Below are 25,815 nucleotides of genomic sequence, written 5' to 3'. Positions count from 1 at the left end.
TCCCTTCTCCTCCTCCCCCCTCCCTCTTCTCCTCCTCCCTCTCCCTTCTCCTCCTCTCCCCTCCCTCCTCCTCCTCCCCCTCCCTCTTCTCCTCCTCCCTCTCTCTTTCTTCCTTCCTCCCCCTCCCTCTACTCTCCCTTCTTCCCCTTCTCCTCCCCAACTCCTCCCTCATCTTCCCCCTCTTCTCCCTTCCTTCTCTTTCCCGCTTCCTCCTCTTCCCTCTCCTCCCCCTGTTCCTTTCTCTCCTCACCCTTTTCCTCCCTTCGTCTTCCTCCTCCTCCTCCTCTCCCTCCTCCCCTTCTCCTTTCCCTCCTTGTCCCCACTCTTTCTCCCCCTCCCTCCTTCTCCTATTTTCTGTCCTCCCTCTTCTTCTCTTCTCCCTCTCTTCCCCTTCTCCTCTCCCTCCTTCTCCTCTCCCTTCTTCTCATCTCCTCCCCCTCCTTCTTCCTCCTCCTCCTCCTCTCCCTTCTCCTCCCACTCTTCCTCCTGCTCCTTCTTCCTTCCTAGCCTCCTCCTCCCTCCTCTCCCCCTTCTCCTTTTCCTCTCCTCCTCCACCCCCCCTCTTCCCCTCCCCCTCTTTCCCCCTCCTTTTTCCTGCTATTATCATTTCACTATTATCATGAAACACTTTCTAAGCCTGTGGGCTTTGTTACCTCACTAGATGCGTGTAACCTTCCATGGATGCCTCCATTCACCCTAAAATGAGGATGGTAATAGGGCTCATTTAAGAAAGCTCCCGTTTCAATGAGTTCATTTATCTAAAGCGCCTCTCACAGTTCCTAGCATATAGAAAAAGGTCAATAAATGACAGTTACCATCTCAACCCATGCTTGGTTTTTCACCATGTTCTCTGGACTCCATTTGGATGCCCCTCTTTTTGTGATTTTCCTTTCAAAATTCTTACCATCCTGTTGGGATCCACGCAAATGCCACCTCCCCAATAAAGCCTCCTACAGAATCAAAAGAATCAAAAGTGGCCACACTCCTTTTCACCTCCCAGCCAAGATCTTGGGTCTCTCTGAGCACCTCTTTCCTCCAACCTGATCCAGTGTTCTTTGTGGGTCTTGTTACCCCCTCCACCCCCCTGTCCCCCCACTCCCCCACTCCCCCACTCCTGCCACGCTGCAAGTTTGTTTAGGAAATCTCTGCTACATTTTTTTCTGTGTTACCTCAGAAACCACTTAACCTCTGTGTCACAGTTTCTACTTTTGGAAAATGGGGGGCATGTTAACTGCACCACGTTCAATAAAGTCAGCATGAAAGCTAAAAATAAAATGTGACGTGTAAGCACGTGACACAGTCCCTAGCAAAAAGGAAGTAATCCCAAGTGGAAGATGCTCAGAAAACGCTTGTGGGGTGACTATAACAGCAAAGTGACATTCTAGTCCTTCGAAGCTGACATTTTAATGCTGAGCTGCGGGCACTGGGGCCAGGAGGTCTAGCGTTGGCCACGCACGGTGTTGCCCTGGTGAATGGGACCAGCAGATGCAAGGCCACAGATGGCCTTGACTGTCCCCACTCACAGTGGGCGAGCCTGCATTCACACAGATGCTACTGTCCACACAGCGCTGTGAGCTGGAGGGGGCCCCTTCCAACTGCAGGCGCCACTGTTCCTGCGGGAGCTGCATCTGTGGCTGGAGTCGAGCTACCATATGTCCCTCTGCCCCAGCACGTGGCCGGTGGCTTCTCCAGGCACAGGCACCACTGTCCTCCCAGCGGCACATCTGCAAGGAAACCCCATTGCCTCTCAAAGAACTGGGCCAGCTGAACTGTAAACATATTCAAGACACATCAATAGGTAAAGAAAACCAGCCATGACAAGGCAGCCTGAAGGAAGCCTCGTCCCACCATCAGTCACTGAGCAGCCTCACCAGCTCTTGCTCCCGGGATTTCACAGAAACATTGTCATTACACGTTCTCAGGGATGTTCATTTCTTCCAAGGTCAGCAATTTGTTTTAACTCTTCGTTCGGACATAATTTCTGACTTGCAGAAAATTGGCCAAAATAAGAATAATATGAAGAAGATGCATCTATTCTTTTTGTGTTTTGTTTTTGAGCTGGAGTCTTGCTATGTCGCCCAGGCTGGAGAGCAGTAGCACAATCTTGGCTCACTGCGACCTCTGCCTCCTGGGGTTCCATGATTCTCCGACCTCCACCTCCCGTGTAGCTGGGACTACAGTGTGCCACCATGCCCAGCTAATTTTTTAATTTTTTTTTTTTTTTGATTTTTAGTAGAGACAGGGTTTCAGGCTGGTCTCGAATTCCTGACCTCAAGTGATCCGCCTGCCTCAACCTCCCAAAGTGCTGGGATTACAGGTGTGACCACCACGCCCGGGCAGAACATGCATTTATTCCTTACACAGATTCGTCTGTTGTTAATAATATTCCCTTTCACCTCCTCACACACAGACTCACATGCCAACCACACACATGCACACACACTTATTTTCTGAGACATCTGAGAGCCAGTTGTGTGTATCACAGGCCTTTGCCCCTAACTACGTCAGTGTATATTTTCTGAGAATGGGGATATTCTCTTTCAAAACCACACTATGGTGATCAACTTTAGTAAATTCAATATTGATACAGTATTTTCATCTAGTCTGTTACTGACCTACGCAGTGTTGTTAATCAGGTCGGCACTTCTTAAATTCTCTTCCAAATGAAAAAAGATGGCAATCTCAACTACATGGAATAGAGTCATATTTATTTTAATATCCTCAGCTTTTCGAGTACATGGAAACACACACATAACTGACGGTGCTTTAGCAGCCCATGTAGGTTTACCCTATATCATTTTATATCTCTATTGTCATAAAAAATCACCCCAGAGCCCTGTGTGTTATGTGTAGGCTGGTGTCACAGGTGTTTGAACCAGGGAGCTCGTAATTCCATCACTTTGGGAGGCCAAGGTGGGTGGGTCATTTAAGGTCAAGAGTTCGAGACCAGCCTGGCCAAGATGGTGAAACCCCATTTCTACTAAAAATACAAAAATTATCCAGGTGTGTTAGTAGGGGCCTGTAGTCCCAGCTACTTGGGAGGCTGAGGCAGGAGAATCGTTTGAACCCAGGATGTGGAGGTTGCAGGGAACCGAGATCATGCCACTGCACTCCAGCCTGGTCAACAGAGTGACTCTGTCTCAAAGAAAAAAAAAAAAAAAAGAGCCGGGCGCGGTGGCTCAAGCCTGTAATCCCAGCACTTTGGGAGGCCGAGGCGGGTGGATCACGAGGTCAAGAGATCGAGGCCATCCTGGTCAACACGGTGAAACCCCGTCTCTACTAAAACTACAAAAAGAAATTAGCTGGGCATGGTGGTGCGTGCCTGTAATCCCAGCTACTCAGGAGGCTGAGGCAGGAGAATTGCCTGAACCCAGGAGGCGGAGGCGGCAGTGAGCCGAGATCGCGCCATTGCACTCCAGCCTGGGTAACAAGAGCGAAACTCCGTCTCAAAAAAAAAAAAAAGAAAAGACAGTTTTTGATTGAAGTTTGCTCACATGGCAGTTAACAGCACAAACTTAGAAGCAAGATGAACCTGGACTGTATCGCAGGTAAACCATCTACTTGTGGCGAGAGCTGGGCAGGCTACTATGTTTGAGCCTCAGTTTCTCCAGCAGGGAAATGGGAGTCACAGTAAAAGCCACCCTGTAGGACCGCTGCAGTGATGAAATGAGCAGTGCATGTCGACTATCGTGAATGGTGGGGAGACAGGCACAAAAACACACCATTGTGATACACTCAGTGAGCTGCTAGAATGACAGTCTAGAGTGCCTGGTCGCGGGATCCCAGGAGATAGGTGGAACCCCTGTCTTGCAAGTGGAGTAAGAGATGACTCATCTCAGAGGAGGCATTTGAACCGAGATTTGAAAGGTGACTTATAAGCTTGCTGCCAGGAGTCTGGAAGCTGAAGGGAAGGAAGGGGAGGGAAGTGGGGGTATTTCATATTCCATGGAGAGGAAATTGCATGTGCAAAGCATGGATGACTGAGAGACTACAAATTACTTCATTGTGACTGGACCCAGAGCTAGAGGTACAGTTCAGTAAGAGATGAGGCTGGAAAAATACTACGGCCACGATAGCACAAGTGATTTCGAGGTAAATGCCTGCGAACAGCTGGACACTAACAGAACCAACCGCACCATCTTTCAGTCACGCACCAGCGGGCACCAGCTGCCAGGTAAGGCACAAACACAGCAAGCTGAGCTGCCACGTGCAGGTCTGCTCACCTCCCGTTTAATAGCTCAAAATAGCCATTGTTCACACACACACACACACACACACACACACACACACACACACACACAGTCAAATTAGTAATGCTCATTACAGATTATTTTGAAAATATGAAACAAGTCTCTCTTCCCCCTTTCAATTAAGGAACTCTCGCTTAGTGATAGCTTTGTTATCTGCCCTGTCAAGTTAATTAAAGGGCTGGTTAGCTGCATATTAAGTCATTGAACTCCCGGCAGCCTCCCCCTCTGACTTTCCCTCCTAGGTCACAAGGAGAAACCACTGCCCTCCTATTGTCCCAGCACCGCTTCTCAAGGGTTGCTTTTTCATTTCCAGGGAGAGGGTCCCATCCTGGCATGCAACATTGCTGGCTTTTCCAAAGGCAGCCCATTTTAAAAGCAACAGATTTTGCTGAATGTAAAAACCTGAGCTTTTAAATAAGGCTCATTAGCCTTGGTGTTTAACCAGAAGCTTGAAGCGGAATCACCTGGGGAGCTTTTCCAGCTCACACAGCGGGGATCCCTTCCCTCTCAGTAACGCTGGTGGGTGGGGCTGGGCGTGTGTGCTGGGCTACAGCTCCCCAGGTGATACTGCTGTGCACCCTGATTAAGGACCCCTCCATCAGGGGGTGTTTGTTTATTTGCTTCACTGTCAGCCAGAAGGGACCCAAGAGGGAACTAGGATAGTCAGAGTCTCCAAGCTAGAGTCTATCATTAGAGCGCCACTCACCCCATTGTTCTTTTAAATAGACCCGTCCCCTGGTGCTTTTAAAATACAGTTTACTTTCAAAAAGTAAGTGCTCCCTCCTTGTCTTCCAGCAACAGATTTGCTAAGGGAGCTGAAGCACGGCTTCATAATCAGGCATCAACTTGGCTCTGCCAGCAATTAGTGAAAGCAGAACAAAGCAGAAATTTGATTCATTCAGCTTACGTGTGCTATCAACTTTACCTTTCTTTTTTTTTTTTTTTTTTTTTTTTGAGACGGAGTTTCACTCATGTTACCCAGGCTGGAGTGCAATGGCGCGATCTCGGCTCACCGCAACCTCCGCCTCCTGGGTTCAGGCAATTCTCCTGCCTCAGCCTCCTGAGTAGCTGGGATTACAGGCACGCGCCACCATGCCCAGCTAATTTTTTGTAGTTTTAGTAGAGACGGGGTTTCACCGTGTTGACCAGGATTGTCTCCATCTCTTGACCTTGTGATCCACCCGCCTCGGCCTCCCAAAGTGCTGGGATTACAGGCGTGAGCCACCGCGCCCGGCGTGACTGAAGTTTTATCAGGTCACATACAAGTGGTGAGAATTTAGTTTGCAAGCCCCAAGCCGTGTGCTGGCTTCTACCCCATTATTGCTATTTTTGTTTGACTACAGTTTCCATATTCTACATTTATGTAGAACACTTAGGATCTGGCTTACTGTTTGATTATGCAGGGGGCTACTGGGTTGCAAGAGACTTACTCTGTCAGGGAAAGGTGTTTGCACAGTACTTCTGATTGCGTCTCTTATGACAAGGTGAGATTCTGTGGTCCCATCGGCTGAAGACATGTTTGCATTACAAATTCATTTTAATAGGAATGGCCCCGAGTAGGCACAAGGTACACACCACACACTGTAAGATAGTCCTAAGGGCCAAGTAACGTGTAGAATTGCAACTCATTTACTTCCTAATTTCTCAAAGCACTGAATGATGAACATACGTCAACAAAAGTCTCTTTTATTGGCTCTGCTGGGAAAATACTGGCATCTGCACCTATTTCAAGATATTCGTGCTTCAGGATTATTACAGATATATTACTGGGGGGATAAGAGTTTAGAATAAAGACAGACCTGTGGGAGTCCACAAATAAAACTTGGAAGCTCATCAACAGTTTGGATGGTCTGAGTTGGAAGGTGTGACTTTTGTTTTTGCCATTGGGGACATGCTCTGAGTCTTATCAACGTAGAATGTTCTGGGCCGCAGTGGCCCTTGGAGATGGCCAAGTGCATCTTCCCCTGTTACATTTGTGGCAGGCCTGAGGCCAAGGTCATCCAGCCTGCTCCCTACAGATCAGGACCAACAGGTCTCAGGGTCTCAACTATCTATCCCACACCAATGAACCTTCCTTTCTAAAAAAAATCCAATGGACAGTGCTCAGGATGAGTAAATAAACAGGAGACTAGACAGCTTAGATAGGTCACGGGTGGCTGCTGCTTCTAAGTCCCCAGCTCTGCCACCTCCTGTATTCTGATTCTGCAGCTATGCTCCCTGGTGGACATATCCCAGGAGAGAGACCGACCCCAAGGTTCTCCCTCACTCAGCGACATCTCTTCTTAACCGAACCTTAATGTCCTATTTAACTTGGGAAGTTGAAAAGGAACAAATTAACACCGAAGATGATCTACACAGAAATACCCCTAAGGAAATAAGCACCGGCCTGGCCTCTGCAGGGTTCGAGGGTACTAGGCAGCATTCTTGCCCTGGAATAGCCTCTCAGAGTCAAGGCAGGCATAAACCATTTTCAGTATTTGAGGATTCTAGCACAGTTTGTTTATTTGTTTGTTTGAGAGGGAGTTTGGCTCTTTTTGCCCAGGCTGGAGTGCAATGGTGCAATCTTGGCTCATTGCAAACTCCACCTCCCGTGTTCAAGCGATTCTCCTGCCTCAGCCTTGTGTGTAGCTGGGATTACAGGCATGCACCACCACACCCGGCTAATTTTGTATTTTCAGTCGAGATGGGGTTTCACCATGTTGGCCAGGCTGGTCTTGAACTCTTTAGGTGATCCGCCTGCCTCAGCCTCCCAAAATGTTAGGATTATAGGCACGAGCCACCACGCCTGGCCCTAGTATAGTTTTTGACACAAGGAAGAAATGCCAACCCCGAATTATAAAAACTATCATATCCAGGATGTTATTGACTTCAACCAGCTATAATACAATGTAATTTTCCTGGTTCCCAGATGAGTGTATGATTTATTTTTAAAATATTCAGACTGCATCAGAGTCAATACAGCCCAGTCGTAACACACAAGCATAAAAGTGCTAGTTCACTTTTTTTTTCCGATCTTATGGGTGATCCTTTGTGACAGTATTCATAATCTCATTTGGAGATAACTCCAAGCTTACACTTGGGGCTGTTTCTGAATGGCGGGTCAATCCATACAGCCCTCTGTCCCTACCCTGGGCTTTTGCCCCAGTCCTAGACTCATACTGATTCCAGATTTGGGGGGTGGGTGCTTTGACCTCTGACCTGTGGTATTAGCTTGTGGAGACCCAGGTGGTCCCCAGACCAGGGCTGCTGTTCCGCCAGCGGGTTTTCAGCACCTCTCTCTACAGGTACCTAGAAATCACCTTAAAGAAAATCTTTTCTGCCCCACCTTACAGAATTCAGCAACAGCACCTGTCATTTACCAACTCTGTGCTCATACCCTTCTTGCTTTCTTACCAAATCCATGCACCACACCCTTTCCTTCCAGCCCCATTTCTCTCCTAAGCTGCTACAGAGTTGCAAACACTTGCTAAGTAATGGAGCTAGAATCCCACAGAAAGCAGCTGGGTTCTGCAGCAGCCCTCAGCCCGAGGAAGGAGAGAATGGATTTGTAAAGAGATCATTGCCTGAAGTTAGTTTAGTAGGGAATTTGTGTTTGCTTTTTTCTTAACTTTACTCCTTATCTCCCCATTAGACTCAAAGCTCCGTGAGGACAAATGGCAGCTGTTTCATCTTCTTCTGTCTACCCACCGCCTGGCTGGCACTTAATAGGTGCTCAGTAAATATTTATTTGTTGAATAGACCAATACTTAACAGACTTTTATATCCCGTTATTTCTTTCCTTTTCTTTCTTTCTTTTTTTTTTTTTTTTTTTTGAGACAGAATCTTGCTCTGTCTCCAGGCTGGAGTGAGGTGGTGCAACCTCAGCTCACTGCAACCTCCACTTCCTGGGTTCAAGTGATTCTCCTGCCTCAGCCTCCCAAGTAGCTGGGACTACAGGTGCACACTACCACGCCCGGCTAATTTTTTTTTTTTTTTTGAGACAGAGTCTCACTCTGTCATCAGGCACCAGGCTGGAGTGCAGTGGCGCGATCTCAGCTCACTGCAACCTCCACCCCCCGGGTTCAAGCAATTCTCCTGCCTCAGCCTCCCGAGTAGCTAGAACTACAGGCGCACACCACCACGCCCAGCTAATTTTTTGTGGTTTTTTTAGTAGAGACGGGGTTGCACCATGTTGGCCTGGATGGTCTCGATTTCTTGACCTCGTGATCCGCCTGCCTCGGCCTCCCAAAGTGCTGGGATTACAGGCGTGAGCCATCGAGCCTGGTATCCTGTTATTTCATTTGACATTCTTAGAACTTAAAATGTCATTAAGTATTTTCCCACAGAACTATATGTCCTTTGCACGCATTAGCTTTAACGACCTCATGATGGCATTTCATTGTATTTCCTCAATCGGTATTTTCCAAATTTGTCTGAAGGTAAGAATAGCCTAAAGTGCCTTTTAAAAATATAGATTCCTGGGCACCATCCCAGATGTACAGAATCAGAATTTCCCCGGGAGAGGGACTTGCATACATGATAAGTACTTTGGGTGATTCCTACTATCAGGAAAATCTGAGGCATTTAAAAATCTAGTGAAATATCAAGGTTTACTTAATCTAATTCTGTATAAATGATTTCTAAAAAGTTGCTTTTTAGCTTATGGAATGATTTCTTTAGGATTTATGCCACAGGTATAATTAATTACTGGCTCAAATGCAGCAAATTGCTTTCCAACAGGACTATATACGTTTGCTGGCTGTGGGAGAGCCCGTTTCACTGGCTTCAACAACAACAGCGTTCACAACTTCTCAGCTTTGTTCCTCTTACATAACTGTGTATCTCCTTGCTTTCTTTTGCACTGGTGGAAGTCCTGCTGAGACTGGACATTTTTCTATGCTTGTATACTAAATGTATCTTCTCTTCTGAGAACGTTCTGATCCTGCCTCTTGCCTGTTTAGTTCTTGGAGCCGGCGCCTGTTCCATTTCTAATTTGATGAACATTTTATACATAAGATAGCAATACTTTGTTTTTCATATTTGCTGCAAATATTTCCCTGATGTTGGCCTCTTCATTTGTATTCTTTTTTTTTTTTAACATCCAGAACCTACACACACAGACACAGACACAGAAGCATGCAGAAACACACAAACATATCTTTTCTTCTTTTCTTTTATCACTCCTGACGCTTCCTTTGTTCCTGTGTCCCTCCATGGACAGCGTCTAAGTGTCATGCTAGATGTCACGGTTGCAATTACAAGCACGGGAATAGAAGTGCGAACACGCAGTGGCATTAAAAACTGGAGACTGGAAGATCTCATAGGAAGAAAACGCTAAAAGAGAAGGGGGGCAAAAAGCTGTGAGACCCAAGAGGACTTCCACATATAGGGACTGGGGCTCAGGGCCAGGGGGAGCTGGCCAAGAAGAAGGGGAGCTGGCCAAGAAAGGGGGAGCTGACCAAGAAAGACTGGCCAGAGAGAGGTAGGAAAAAAGACAGCAGCCTAGGGTGTCATGGAAGGCAAGAGGAGATGGTGTGAGGAAGACGAATGTTCCAGAAAGAGTGTCTAGGGATAGATAGGCCTTCACTGTCTCTTCTGTTTGTTCCACGGCGTTCAGTGTTTACCTGTTCGAGCCATCTGTAATTTTTCTGGAGAGACCCTGTTTCTACTAAAAAATTAAAAGTAAAAAAAATTAGTCAAGTGATGGCGCACGTCTGTAGCCCAGCTACTCGAGAGGCTGAGGTGAGAGGATCGCTTGAGCCCGGGAGGTGGAGGCTGCAGTGAGCTGTGATTTGTGCCACTGCACTTCAGCCTGGGCAACAGAGCAAGACCGTGTCTCAAAAAAAAAAAAAAAAAAATCCCCCGATTGTGAGAGGATGCAGCTTCCTGAACAGACCCAGCCGTCTCTGTCTCCCCCATTCTGATCAGATGCTTGATCTTACTTGAGTGCTTAAAATTAAAGTAGAACTGAGGAGAAAAAAATGAATATTGACCATATTCAATTTTTTAATGATAAACCATTTTGGTTTGGTTTTGCTTGTTTTTTGAGATAAGGTCTTACCCTGTCGCCCAGGCTGGAGTCCAGTGGTGCAGTCTCAGCTCTGCAGCCTCAACCCTGCTGGGTTCAAACGATCCTCCCACCTCAGTCCCTGTAGCTGGGACTGCAGGCGCATGCCACCACACCCAGCTAATTTTTGTATTTGTGGTAGAAATGGGGTTTCATCATGTGACCCAGGCTGGTCTCAAACTCCTGGGCTCAGGCGGTCTCATCAGTGTAAGCGATCTTAGATCCTCATGAGGACCGCACAGCCTAGATCCCTTAGAGGCACAGCTCGCAATGGGGCTTGTGCTCCTATGAGACTTGAATGCCACCACTGATCTGACGGGAGGTGGAGCTCAGGTGGTAGTGTTACAGGATCCTTGAGGTGTTATTTTTCTGGCCAGAAGCCTCTGTGGCCAGTGATGTGTGTTTTTTTAAATTGTTTGTTTATTTTTGTTTTTGTTTTGTTTTGTTTTTTCCTTTTATTTAAAGACGGGGTTTCGCCATGTTGGTCAGGCTGGTCTTGAACTCCCGACCTCAGGTGATCCGCCCACCTTGGCCTCCAAAGTGCTTGGATTACAGGCGTGAGCCACCATGCCCAGCCTGGCCAGTGATGTTTTTGCCCAAGTTTTGCTCAGGCCTGCTGGGTTTGGCAAGCTGTACTCAGTTGACACGCCTCAGTCAGACATGCCGGCTGCTGTCATGGGGCAGGCAGCTGTGGGTACCAGCACTGCTCTCTGCAAGGCTGTGGCTGGACCAGGTGTGCTGCAGGCCACTTCCCTGGCTGGCACTGGGGAGTGTAGTGGCACCTGGAAGTGTGGAGACACCAGGAACCAGACAGCCCCAAAGAGGGAGTCACAGCTGTGGCTCAGGGAGCGCCCAGGTCTGGGTTCCCTGAAGGACTGCAGTCTTCTCTCCTTCTCCTTGCCCACAATGTGGCGAGCCAGGGGCATGATTCAGCCCTGCTTGTGGTACAGCAGCTCTTTCAACCTTGCCATTTGGTGGGTCCTGAGTTCTTGTCCTGCAATATGGAAGAATGAGGAACGTGGACAAGTGGAGGGTGAGCAAGACAAAGAGGAGCTTCACTGAGCAACAGAACAGCTCAAAGGAGACTCGCCGTGGGCAGCTCCTCTCAGTGGCTAGGGTACCCTAACAAGTGTTCAGCTCCTAGCCTAGAGGGGAGCTCCTCTCTGCAGGCCGCTTGTCCTGCCATCTGCAGTTCTCTGCTGAGAGGGTCGCTCCTGTCTGCAGCTGGCCATTCCAGTGTCTCTCCTCCTCCTCTGTTCTGGCTCAGCCCAGGGCTTCTATGGGCCTCAGGGGAGATGAAGTGTGTGCTGATTGGCCCATGGGCGTCCATGGATGAGCCGAGAAAAGGCACCACAAGTCCCCACTCTGGTCCACCGGACTGGCAGCCAGGCCCCCAGCCTTCAGACCCTTCCTGGCCTGAAGGTGGGGCCTCACCAGAACCCGGCTCCTTCTGCCCAGGAGCTCCTCTGCCTGCTGTGCCTGGGAGCGTGGGGCTCCTGCCTGCTAGGGGCCCCGGGTCTGCAGCTGCCATTTGGGCAGCTGAAGTAGCACCCAAAGAGCTCCATCCCCAACTCAGAAATGGTGGGGCTCCCACTTGTCCCTGGTTCTTGCTGGCTTCATGGAGCATACAGCTCCAGCTGCACGTTCCTGCTACAGCCGGTGTGGTGGCAGCAGGCACTCCAGATGGCCTGCCGTTGCCATCAGTAATGCTTGCTTACCTGCGCTCACCTGTTCCTAACAGGCCACGTGCCTGTACTGGTCCATGGCCCACGGGTTGGGGATCCCTGCTTTCAGGAACGTGTCTGATCATGACATGGGCTCCAGGAGACATAGACTGAGGCAAGGGAGAAGGTCTGACAGGCATTTGATTCAGGTGCTCGTGGCTTGTTGAGTAAATACGTTCTGCTTTCCTAAATGAGAGGCTTCTTCAGGGACAGCTGATCTCTTGGTGAAAAGAACAGGACTCTTTCACCACACCAGGTGGCTGTCACTGTGAGACTCTTCGTGTGTGCTCTGAGCTCAGACTTCGCAAGGCCAGCAGATTTTGTTCAGTTTGGGGGTTTAATCACCCAACAAACAAACTAAATATATGGCCAGGGACACCAAAAAATTCTCATAAAATAGTTGGATACTATTTTAGAAAAATGTAGTTATCACGGAGGACATTAGAACTCTGTTGAACTTGCTTTCACTCAGTTTTGAGTTCAGCAGTGTTTAATATTTTGGATTATATAGTGGGGTGGCTGGGGAAGGTACACCATAATGTTTTCAGTGATCAGGACCTCTAAATACATTTTCCGTGCCTTGGTTAGAACTCGTGTTTCTGAAGAGGACTTGCTCTGCTCCTCCGCCGTGGTATAGAAGTAAGAATTTGAGAGCAGGCGTTGTAACCCCAGTGCTCTGGGAGGCCAAGGCAGGAGGATCACAGGAACCCAGAATTTGATTCTGCAGTGAGCTGTGATCATGCCACTGACTCCAGCCTCAGCAACAGAGCTTGAGACGCTGTCTCAAAAAAAAAAAAAAAAAAAAAAGTAAGAATTTGAATTTAAGGCTTCAACTCATACCCTGCCTTTGCTCAGGGGATTGATAATATGTACTTTGTAGGATTTGAAGTAATCTAGGTAAGTAAAGCTTAACAACTGACATGCAGAAGCCACTCAAACAATGAAAGCTGAGTTCAATGATCTCTAAATAACTAGGCCTGTCGTCTTCTTCCATTTCAGGGGTCAGCAAAATCTTTCTGTAAAAATGCAGATAGTAAAATTGCTCAGCTTTGCAGGCTGTATGATCTCTCTGCTACAACTCTTCAGCTCTGCTGGTGTAGTGCAGAAGCTGCCGTAGACAATATATATGCACAACTGAATGCGGCTGTGTTCCAATAAAACTTTATTTATAGATATGGAGACTTGAATTTCATGGAAGTTTCACATTCCTCCCCATCCCCGACACACACACAACCATTTAAAAATGTAAAAACCATTATTTAGATCACGGGCCATCTAAAAACAAGCAGTGGAATGGATTTGGCATGAAGGCTGCTGTTTGCCACCCTCTGTTCCATTCTAAAATCAGCCCCTTCTTACCAAAGACAATTATCAAATTTTTTTTTTTCACTCTTAAACAGAATTGCATTCTGTTGCCCAGGCTGGAGTGCAGTGGTGCTATCCTGGCCCACTGCAGTCTGGACCTCCTGGGCTCAAGTGATCCTCCCACCTCAGTCTCCTGAGTAGCTGGGACTATAGACATGCACTAACACACCCGGCTAATTTTTTTGTAGAGTTTTGCCATGTTGCCCGGGCTGCTCTTGAACTCTTGAATTTAAGCAATCCTCCCACCTCGGCCTTCCAAAATGCTGGGATTACCGGTGTGAGCTACTGCACCTGGCCTTTTTCACTCTTATAAAATACAAATTAAATACCAGTGTCTTTTTTTTTTTTTTGAGACGGAGTTTCGCTCTTGTTACCCAGGCTGGAGTGCAATGGCACGATCTCGGCTCACCGCAACCTCCGCCTCCTGGGTTCAGGCAATTCTCCTGCCTCAGCCTCCTGAGTAGCTGGGACTACAGGCACGCGCCACCATGCCCAGCTAATTTTTTGTAGTTTTAGTAGAGACGGGGTTTCACCATGCTGACCAGGATGGTCTCGATCTCTTGACCTCGTGATCCACCCGCCTCGGCCTCCCAAAGTGCTGGGATTACAGGCGTGAGCCACCGCGCCCGGCCTTAAATACCAGTGTCTTTTTATTTTGAGAACCACGGGGACAGCCCAGCGCCCAGAAATGCAATTGTTAATTTTTTCGTGTTACCACTATCCCACATCTATGGAATATCATTTTGATTGAGTTCCTCTGGCCCCATGGGACACTAGAAGCAGTTTGTGGGGAGAAAGGGAGCACTGTTTTTTGATTTCCCGGTGAAAGTGCCCAAATGGAAGCACAGGGTCTCAAAGTCTGACTTCTCTGTTTGCCTACTGTGCGGTGCGAGACCAGCTCCTCTGTGTCCGGGTCCACCATGCTGAGGCTCCCACCTCATCTGCTTGTCGTGAGGACTCAGTGGGATATGGCCCGCACCATACCCCGCCCACGGCAGATGCTCCGCGAACGCAGCAGAGGCCATCCTGAGCATCCAGGGCAAACACTACACGCATGGTTGCTGGGTGTGCTGGCCCCTGGAGAAGGGATCAGGGCTGGGAGGATATCTTCAAGGATCAAGGATATATTCAGCCCAGGCTGGGAGGGGGTGCGATGATTTAAAGTGCCTTTCTGGCTTCCGTGCGGCAGGTAGCAGGTTCTAATCTCCAACTCCTAAGCAGAATTGCACAGAAAACTTCAATCTAACCAGCCAGCTCTTACCCATTAGTCCCTGAAAAGTCCCTGCCTCTCCCTAGCCACAGGAAAAAGATGATTTGGGGAGGAAAATCTTTCAGCTGCCCGAAAGAGTTCAACCCTCTTCAGGCAGCTGTTCTCACGTCTGCGGTTGACCCGCGTCTTACCTAGGGCACGCAGATGTCTGCACAGTGGCAGTGTTCATTTGCCATTATACCTACACAGACATTATCCCATGTCACGGCATGGTTGTCACATGTATCAGTGCTGATGGCAGCATACTACTTCTCTGAATAGCTTTACCAGCACTGTCTTAACATTTCTCTACTGTTGAACATTAGGTTGGTTTTAGTGTCAGATGTAACACAGTGACACCGTCTTTATGTCCGTAGGCTTTTTATTGTACCGAACTATTTCTTTCCTTTGGATAGGTTCTAAGGAGTACTATAGTCAGATCAGGCAGGGGGTGTCCCTCTGGCCCTCCTTGGGCTGCATCCCTCCCACCTGGTGAGGAGTCCGCAGGGCAAAGGAACATGCCCACTGAAAATCCACATCCTCCCTTTTAGACCATTCTCCAGGTGCCCGAGGCCCCCAGAAGTCCCTGCCCAATGGCCCTGTGCTCGTCTCCAGGGCCAGCACAGCCCTTCCCTGAGTCTCTCCCACTGAGGTCCGGTCACACCACCAGTAGGCACACTCGGATCTGAGGAGTGGCCAAGAGGCCGTGGGGTGGTGGACAGAGCTGTCCGCACACATTAACACGAGGCCCCCTCAATGCTGGACAGACTCAGGAACTGGAAGGACAGTGGGTCTGGGGGCTGGCAACTGGCTCTCCCTGTGCTGTCACGTTCCAACATAGGACACAGAGGCATCTGAGAATTTTTAACTCCAGCCCTTCCAGGTGGCGGTGACAGTACATTTGCCAAGGCAGGAGGCTAGAACATATTTTCATTTAACAGTTTGTAACCTGATTTCTAACTTTAAACTACTTACACATATGCTATGCGAGTCTCCATCTATACGCTTGCCTGGAACCCCGCAAATCATTAAGAGGAGGTCTGGGTGAAAGGTTGCGACCATATCTGAGGTCTCTTGCTGTGTCTATATTGCTACGTTGCTTTTCTGAATAGTTGTACTGGTTTACAATTTATGAATGTGCCGCTTTCGGCACGCTCTCTCAGGCACCAGGGATTTCAGTTGTTGCTGATTCAGCAGGTGTGAAATCGTTTGTTAACACTGTTTTACTCTGCATTTCTTTGATCACCTGCAAGAATAATACAAGCCACTTTTATCGAGCTCTTACTATGTGCCAGGCACTATGATAAAGCACTTTGCCAGTCTTTTCTCATTTACGTGTCCCAGGAACCCCCTGAAGTATATATAATTAGGATTCCTATTTTAGAGATTGGAACACAGAGCCTGGAGGAATAAAGAAATTTGCCCAACATTGCAGTTAGCAACTGGGGCAGCCAGGATGAGAAACCAACTCCAAAATCTGTGGTTTTTAGTTACGTTACACATGTCTTGCATGGATCTATATCCTAAATGTACTTCCTTTTTGGTGATGGACTTTTTTTTAAGTTATTTTAAACTTTTAATTTTGGAATAATTTTAGATTTACAGAAGAGTTACAAAGATGGCATACACCGTTCTTATGTGCCCTTTATCCAGCATTGCCTACTGTTCACATCTTACACAATGATGGTACATTTGTCAAAACTAAGAAATTACTATTGGTATAATATGCTAGGGTGTGGTGGCACGCGGCTGTAATCTCAGCACTTTGGGTGGGAAGCCCAGGTGGGTGTATCACTTAAGGTCAAGAGTTCGAGACCAGCCTGGGAAACAAGGCAAACCTCATCTCTACCAAAAAAAAATTAGGCATGGTGGTGTGTGTCTGTAGTCCCAGCTACCTGGGAGGCTGAGGTGAGAGGATCACTTGAACCTGTACGGTTGAGGCTGCCGAAATTGTGCCAATGCACTCCAGCCTGGGCACCAAAGTAAGACCGTGTCTCAAAAAAAAAAAAAAAAGGGTATAATACTGTTGGAAACAAGACGCTCAGTCCCACAAAGAAAACTTAGCACTGGGACAAAGGATTGTTCAGCAACACAATTTTTACTTCCTGGACTGCAGGAAGGGGACCCTCGCTAGCCATCCTGCCACGAGAGTACAATGAACAAAGGAAAACAGACACATTTATCCCTTATGCATTTGGCGTTCTTCTATACTGCTGTGTCTGATCTCCGTTGGCTGGAGCCAGAGCTCACAATCTAAACTAAAACCCGATTGGCTAAGAACTTAAAACTTCTCTAAATAGGTAAAAGCAATGGCGAGCTGGGACATGCCTGTGAGCACGTCCAGCACAGATATCTTAGTTAAAGTACAAGGGCATAGAATGTAAGTGTGGCATGTCTAACAGCTACATAGAATAGAGTGTAACAAAGAGTTCTCAGCACGCTTATGATTTATTCTTTAACAAGGAAGAAAACTTTAAAGAGGAACTTTTTTACTTCCCCACAATTACTATTATCTAAACTATAGATTTTATTTGCATTTTTGTGAATATAGTCTTTACCTTTTAGCATTAAGAATTTCACGTTACTCTTAAAAATTTGAATAAGTTATTTACATGTTATTTGCTAAGTACGCAAATATAAGTCTCTCTGGTCATAGATACGCCCCCAAATCCACTGTTTGGCGCATCCTGTTCCCTGACCTGACTCCCTTTGCTCTCCTCCTTTTCACATCTTCCCTCTGTGTCCTCTAGAACAGCGGTCCCTAACCTTTTGGCACCAGAGACTGGTTTTGTGGAAGACAGTTTTTCCGTGGATGGGGTTGGGGGCGGAGTGCGGATGGTTTCAGGATGAAGCTGTCCCACCTCAGATCCTCAGGTCCATTCTCATAAGGAGTGCGACACCTAGATCCCTTGCACGTGCAGTTCACCATAGGGTTCGCACTCCTTTGAGAATGTAATGCCACCGTTGATCTGACAGGAGGCGGAACTCAGGCAGTAATGCTTGCCTGTCACGCACCTCCTGCTGTGCAGCCCAGTTCCTGACAGGCCACGGACAGGTACCAGTCCGTGGCCTGGGGGCCGGGGAACCCCTGCTCTAGAACACGCAATCTGTTCTACGGTCAAATCCCTATGCACTCTCTCGCCTTCATTAAACACACCGCCCTCCCCTCTGCCTATAGCCCTATGGCTACCTGGTTCTCCCTGGAGGACAGGGCCTGGCCTAAAACTCTCAGGAGCATGTTCTCAAGGAGGGAAGAAACATTTACAATGAAATTATTAAAAATTTCATACTTAAAATTAATTTATAAATGTTCAAACAAATAAATACAGATCAATGGAACAGAATAAAATATCCAGAAATAAAGCCAGCTAAATATAAGAATATAATATTTACTATTTTAGAGTAAGAAGGCAATGAAGGATTATTGGGTAAGTGTTGCTGGGACATTGGAAAGCTCTGAGGGGATAAGTCCACGTATCAACACACTAAGTGCTTCCTGGTGCTGCTGGTACAGCACTTTTTAAGCGCAGACATGCCCTTTCAGCAGCTGGTTATTTTGGAGGAAAGACAGGCACTGAACAGGCAGCCGTAGTGAAGGATGACAGGTGCCGTTACGATACGCAGGGCGTGCTCTGGGAACACATGGGAGAACTCATCGCAGAATGCTTCTTTGGAAACACATATATATATATAAAAAGAGAGAGAGAGAGATAGAGAAAGAGAGAGAGAGAGAGAGAGAGAGACAGGGTTTCACTCCCGTCACCCAGGCTGGAGTGCAGTGGCATGATCTCAGCTCACTGCAACCTCTGCCTCCCGGGCTCAAGCAATTCTCCTGCCTCAACCTCCCAAGTAGCTGGGACTACAGGTGCACTCCACTGTACCCAGCTTTTGTTTTTTGTTTGTAGAGATGCGGTTTTGCCATGTTTGTCAGGCTGGTTTCGAACTCCTGGCCTCAGGCAATCTTCCTGTGTTGGCCTCTCAAAGTGCTGGGATTACAGGCGTGAGCCACTGTTCCCGGCCTCTTTGGACATATTTATTGGTCATCTGATAAGGTACAATATTGTACCCCCTGAAATGATGACATCCTAGTTTCTCTTTCCAATATCATACTACCCTTATTTATTTCTTATGTCCAGTTACGTTGTCTGTTCCTTGTATTGCTTTAATCACTCATCCCATCAGCCTAAGATTAGAAAAAGCAGATCAGGGACTCTCATGGGTGTGTGTGATCTAAACTTGGTCAAAGGCAAAAAAGGTAGTTGGAAGTCTGTGGATTCTTTGTTCATGGTGGTGCAAAGGAGAAGTGTTCCCAGGTGAAGGTCAGGGAGTTGACCAGTTGTTTCCATGGGTGTGATTGCCAGGAGTTAATGAAATGCTGTGTGAGGGAGTAACATTAAGGCTCACTTGCACCAGAGCTTCAAGGCTGGTTTTTCCTTCTAAAAACAAACACTGAGGTCTAGGATTTCAGAAATCACTGCTCGAACACATCAGTAAACATCCCCTCTTTTGTGAAGCCTTCATGAGTGCCCTTCAAACGGAGAGCTTCGCCTCGCTTCCTGAACACGACTTTGTCAACAGCTCGATTACTGCACTTTCTGCCCTGCGTGGGATCAGCTCTTTACTTGTGTGCCCACGAGGCCGTAAGTGCTCTGTAACGTGGTGCCATGGCTTCCGACCTTTCTGCAAGGCTGTAAGCCTTCAGCGGGCACAGAGAGGCTGCCTGGAGAACTGTCACTGAATAAATGAGAGACAGTAGGTGGGTGGGTGAATCAACGAAGTGAAACGATAGTTCTGTGGTCCAGAGATGCACTGTCCAGTACGGTAGCCACCAGCCACATGTGACCACTTACATTAAAATTCATTGAAATTAAGTGCAACTAAAAAGTCAGTTCCTCCATTGCACTAGCCGCATCTCGAGTGTCCCACAACCGTACGTGGCTGGTGGCTACTGTACTGAACAGCACTGATTACAGAACATTCCCATCATCTCCAAGTGCTTTGGGACAGCACTAGTCTAGAGGGAACCTTGTCTGTATTAGACGCATACATGTGCACACACAGAGTTAGAGGGGCATCCCGTGGAGTTACCAGGAGGGTCACCTCACCCCAACAGCTTTTGCTGAGTCATTGACACACAGGACATTACTGTTCTTGCCTGGGGGAAGGAAAAGGTTCTAGATGAAGTGAAAGGAGATCCTCTGTTTCTAGCCCCCTTCCACTCCCTATTTCAAACCTCTTAGGGAATGCAAGATAAGACTCCGCCACCGTGGTATTGGACGGGATTTCATTTCTTTCTCAGACAATAAGGCTTTCATTGTATTCCCATTATGCTATACTTCTGATTTATGAAGGGAAACCCCCATGTCTCATAGGTTAATCATCTTTATTTAAGGCTGGGAAGGGGCCAAAAGCGGTGGGTCCACGAACAGGGTGTGACCACCACGGATGCCTGCCTGGAGAGCCCTCATGGAGCCCATGCATTCCCTGCGGATTCCACTCTTTGTCCGGTAATCTTTGCACAGACGTTTTTGAATGTTCTGTATCTTTGTCCCTGGAGCTTGATCTTAAGCTCTGCTCATCCGTCACCCCACCTGCTGGAGGTCTGCTCCTTCAGGGCAGACGCCCGACCAGGGATGACAGCCCCCTTTAGCCAGTTATGACTGTGCTCGGATATCACCAAACCCTCCCGTTCCCTTTTTTGGAGACAATAAGCAATGGTTAATGTCTGCAGAGTGTGTGGGATCAGAAAATCCCTGGGGCAGTAGCTAGATTCTTAATAAAAATTCATGACAGCCCCTAGAAGCAGCAGCTTCTATGAATGGAAGGCTTCACAGGAAAAAGACGTCAGAATTCTACTCAACAACACATGCCACATGAGCCAAGAATGGTCACAATCTTAGGCTGAACAAACAGAAGTAAACAACCACATCAAGAGACTAATTGTTCCACGCTGCTTGGTGCTGGGAAGATCACGCCAGTGCAGGGTGGAAGCAACACTTTAGGAGGTCTAGAGGGGAGGATTAGTCGGAAGGAAAATGGAAAAGATGGTCAGAAACCATTATCTTTGGATGTGGAAAACATCTTAGCTGAGATTGCTCGGGACAGAATGAGGATTCAAGAAAACCCATCAAACTGAAATTATAATGCGTGGATGTCAACCGACAGGACGCGATCTGGCAGCTTTAAACATCAAGTTCTGCTTTTGCAATCCAAAAAGTGCATTTGTAAAAGTAGGTGCCTAAGAGTTTCAGATGACCGCAAATTTGTCATAAGGCAACCGCACAGTTGAAATGTTAAAAATAAAGTCATATGGTGGGCATGCGGGCACAGGCCGAGACTCCCAGTTACTCCGGAGGCTGAGGTGGAGGATCGCTTGAGCCCGAGAGGGGGAAGCTTCCGTGGCCTGTGATTACGACACTGCAATCTAGCCTGGGTGACGGAGTGAGACCCTGTCTCAAAAAACAAATAAATAATAAAATTGTAAATGCCCGTTACTGATATGGGATGCGTGGGGGTGGCTAACAGTGTCCCCTGTACCCCGCATTTGACAACTACATCCAGAGAACACCGAAAATCAGCACTCAGTGCTGGTCCTATGAAAAGGGCTTGAGGTCACCTTAAGAAAAGGGCTTGGGGGAGTGAGGTCAGGGTGGTGTGGGCTGGAAGTGTTGGGTCTAGGAAAATTATCAGAGTTTCGATAAGTCTCTGCAGATCTTTTAAAAGTCAACTTATAAGGGAAAGAGTAAACAGACAGTTTGATCTAGACAATTAACTGCTCTTAATTGAGAGCTGAGCAGAGAAAAGACATTCCCGCTCTTTCCTCCATGTTAGGGGCACTGTGCTAAAGGCATGCATAAGTCCATTCAGTCCTTAGAATAACCCCAGCAGGTAGGTGTATTATCTGCATTTTGTACATGAGAAAGCTGCTTATTAAATGTGAAATTCAAGGCCATATAGCTTGTTAAGCAGCAGAACTAGGATTTGAACTAGGATTTGTCATTTGCCTGACACCTAAGTCGCCTTCCTCCAGGAAGTCTTCCCTGATTGTGCCTTAACTTCCCTCTCCCTGGCATCATCTTTCCCCTCAAGCTCCTTTTCTTTCTCCTTTACCACTTCCTCCTTCTATCTCGATCTGCTTCCCATGGTTCTGACCCCTTCCCTTCTCCCCTCGCCAAAACCAACCCAACTTTCTTTTTTTTTTTTTTTTTTTTTGAGACTGAGTCTTTGCTCTGTCACCCAGGCTGGAGTGCAGTGGCGCAATCTCGGCTCACTGCAACCTCCACCTCCCGGGTTCAAGCAATTCTCCTGCCTCAGCCTCCCGAGTAGCTGGGACTACAGGGGCGCGCTACCACGCCCGGCTAATTTTTGTATTTTTAGTAGAGACGGGGTTTCACCATGTTGACCAGGATGGTCTTGATCTCTTGACCTCGTGATCCGCCCACCTCGGCCTCCCACAGTGCTGGGATTACAGGCGTGAGCCACCGCGCCCGGCTGAACCCCCCCCAACTTTCATCTCTCTCTGCTGAGTCCCAACATTTTTTCCGAAGCTGGCCACTTGCCAATTCCCATTTCCACATTTTTACTTTTTAGTGCAGAATTTTATGACTGGTAGTTGTACAAATTATCCAGAATTACTGAACAATTAATCAGTATTTCTGGAACATCTACTAGTCTCAGAGTGTCCAGAAAACAACCAACATTTAAAAAATAACAAAAAATACCACGCAATAATCACTTGATTGTTAAATCGTGTGCTCTCTGCCAGACTGGCTAGTATTCAGTTCCTGACTTCCAGGAACTCCCAGCCTATTGAGAGAAAAAAGACAGAAACGTGCTAACAAATAATTTCAGGTTTCTTACAGTGGCACCATAAGGACACCAGGGGAAGACTGAAGGTTTGCAGAGGTGCCTGGCCAACAGAGCGAGACTCCCTCTCAAAAAAAAAAAAAAAGAAAAGAAAAGAAAATTTAAGACGTAATGTTCAGAATTCTTACCTGTTTAGAGCTAGCTTTGCGGCCAACTGGCTGTTTAAGATGTGGCCGAAGCTCCAAGTAAGTAAATAGGTTTCTGAGTAGCCAAGATACTAATAAATGATATATAATTATCCACTGAAGATATTACCCATATTCAAAGGCGAGCCTCCCAATCTCTCACTCAACCTCCTGCGCTCAAGCAGTCCACCCACCTCAGCCTCCTGAGTAGCTGGGAACACAGGCACACACCACGCCCAGCTAACTTTTTTTTTTTTTTTAGAGATTGGGTTTCACCATGTTTCCCAGGCTGATCTCAAACTCCTGACCTCAGTAGTCCACCTGCCTTGGCCTCCCAAAATGCTGGGATTATAGGACTAAGCCACTGCTCCCAGCCCTTTTTTATTTTTTTTAATTATTGTGGGCACATACTAGTGTATATGTTTATGGGGTACATTTGATTGTTCCTTTGCTGTGCAGAAGCTTTAGAAACCTTTTACCTTTTTGCTTCACCATTCTCAGCATGTGGCTTTCATTTTCAAAGTGAACTCATAATCATAAAACGGCTGCAGAACTACAAGTCATCACATCTAAATTCTAGTCAGCAGGCAGGAGGAAAGGGAAACAGCAAAAAGACATTCTTCTCAATCCCTTTCAAACAGCTCTAATGGTGCTTTAATCAATTTTGCTTACATCTCATTTGCCATCTCTATGTGCAAGACAAATGGGAAACACAGGTTATTACTTCAAATCCCTACAATACAGAAGTTCTGTTGGTAAAGAAGAAAAGAAGAAATATTGGGAAGGTAAGTACTACAGCCCGACACCATGGATGATGTAGAGATAAATAAGACACAGCTCTGCCTTCAAGGAGCTCAGGCTTTAGGAAGAATACTTTCCTCCCAAATGGTTAAAATAGCAATGATGTCTGAAGACACGAACTTTCATCTAAATGAAGAGACTCGGTAATTTAGTGCAGCTCTTTCCCAGAAGGCTCATGACTGCTGAGACTTTTGCTGAGTTTGCTTTGTTTGTTTGTTTTATTTCCATCAGAATCACATTTCTGTCTATGGAATCTGCCCAGGCGCTGCGCCCATCCAGCGGCATTTACATTCCTCGTAACTCTGGGGTAGGAAATGGGAGAGTGTCTTGCTGATAGCAAATATCCACAGCAGTTCTCAGCCAGATTTCCTTGAAAGACAAGGAGGCAGAAGGCATTGTATTCCTGTCTGTCTCCCCCACCGCCCTGCCCCTTGGCTTAGCCTAAGCTTAAATTGTGAGCATCAATGGCTGTGCCTCTTCTTCTGTGGCAGCTTTATAGAGAGAAGAATCCTCCATAAGGTGCGAAAACCCTCTGAGCGCGCATTATATCGCTCTAACTCCAGACACACAAGAGACGCATTTTTCTGTCTCTGCCATTTTGAGTAAATTTGAGATTTCCTTAGATAAGGTGAATGCGGTGCACTTCGATGGTTTTCTGTCTCGGAGGAAAGGGATGGATTTTAAACTGGTTCCTCCTATTGCTATCTTGGCCGGGGGGCGGAATTTCCCTAGAATAAGACAGGAATAGAGGAAAGCGGCTTAGACTCCAACCCAAACCACCTGAACAAGGGGTGAACACCTCACTTCTGGCACCCTGTACCCCTGCCATCCACCTGTGCCGCCTGCCTCTGACTCATCAGGGCCAACCTGTAGGCGCAGTGGTAGGTGGCCCTGGAGAAAGAGTAGAGTGTCGTAGACTGCCCGGGAAGCACCAAAGAGAAGTGGGACCTGGGGACACAGGAGGAACATGAGCAGAGTCCAACCAGACACCCACACAACTTTGAGAATGAGTCACACATCATTGCAGGTGCATCTGACCCATTTTTCATTCATTCATCTTTTACTGAGAGCATCCCTGCTGGGCATTAGATCAGGCATTCAGCAAAGTCCCTACCTTAGTGGAGTGGGGAAGAAGTTACAAGGAGAGCTTGGTGCCAGCTCTGTGCCTATGCCTGGGGGAGGCTGAGGTGGGAGGATCACTTGAGCCCAGGAGTTTAAGACCAACCTGGGCAACATAGCAAGAGCCCCTTCTCCAAAAAAATTTTTTTTAATTAGCCAGGCGTGATGATACATGCCTGTGGTCCCAACTGCTTCAGAGGCTGAAGTGGAAAGATCGCTTCAGCCCAGGAGATGGAGGCTGCACTGAGCTTTGATCACACCACTGCACTCTAGCCTGGGCGACAGAGCAAGATCCTGTGTCGGGGCAGCGGGGGGAGAAAAGGAGAGCTTGGTGGGAGCTCAAGAAGAAGCCCCACACTCATACTGATGGTCACAGAAGCCTTTCTGGAGGAGGGCTCCCAAACTGGGCTCTGAAAGATGGATGGGACAAGCAGAGAGGGGAGTCAGGCAGAGGTTTTGTGCGTCAGCTAGACTGGAGTCATTCTCAACCAGCTGAGAATATACAGATCTGGGAGTCAGGGGAGAGTTGGGGAATGTCCCAAATCCTACCTTCCTTGGCTGCACCCTGTAACTCCAAAGACAAAAAGTGGTTGTTGTCCCTGCACTAAATACACATAAGTTTCCACTGACGAGCAGAAAGTGCCGTAAGAAAGGATGAGAAGTCTTAAAAAGACGGGGGATGGGGCGGGCATTGTGTTTGGAGGTTTTCTAATCCCAGCAGGGAAACAAATCACTGTCATATGCATTTCTTCAATAAACTCTGATAAGTACTAACTGTATTTGACTCATAATAAATCAGAGGACAGGAGAGGGAAAGTGACTTACTCAAAGTGACTCAGCCAATTACTGACAAAGAGGGAGCCAGGTTCTGGTTTTCCATTTCATAGGGCAGGCCCAGCAAGGGCGCTTAACCCAGTGGTTAGTTAGTACATGGACTGTGGAGTCAAGCGAATCCAGGCTTGAATCTCAGCTCTTCTACTTACTGATCTGTCTGAGCCTCAGTCTTGCTGTCTGCAAATTGGGGATAATGATTCCACCGTCTCACAAGGATGCTGTGAGGCTTGAGTGAGCTAGCGCATGCTTATAACACACTTCAGACTGTGCCTGGAACATGGAACTCTTCAATTATTGCTATTGTTATTCAGTAAAACACCTGGAGGGGGCCCTGTTGAACAGTTGGGAACACATCAGGAGGACCGGGAGTTAGAGGGAGAGCCAGTCAATGGCCTGCAGACTGTGGACTGCCTTGTTTTGCTGTTTTTTTTTTTTT

The 25,815-nt window shown here is 47.4% G+C and overlaps 1 long non-coding RNA gene across 1 annotated transcript; it reads right to left on the bottom strand.

The window, feature by feature from the left end:
- Window positions 1-4,893: 4,893 nt before the first annotated feature.
- Window positions 4,894-17,648, bottom strand: LOC116540994. The gene is made up of 3 exons (XR_004264680.1): window positions 17,533-17,648; window positions 5,826-5,831; window positions 4,894-4,904 (listed from the first exon to the last, which is right to left on the bottom strand). It is a non-coding gene; the product is annotated as an uncharacterized LOC116540994 (long non-coding RNA).
- Between the last annotated feature and the right edge of the window lie 8,167 nt (window positions 17,649-25,815).

The sequence above is a fragment of the Sapajus apella genome, unplaced genomic scaffold (assembly GCF_009761245.1).
Source record: "Sapajus apella isolate SASKATOON/1434 unplaced genomic scaffold, GSC_monkey_1.0 scaffold147, whole genome shotgun sequence".
Lineage (NCBI taxonomy): Eukaryota > Metazoa > Chordata > Mammalia > Primates > Cebidae > Sapajus > Sapajus apella.
The sequence above is the reverse complement of the archived record's forward strand: the minus strand, read 5'-3'. Positions and strand labels throughout refer to the sequence as shown.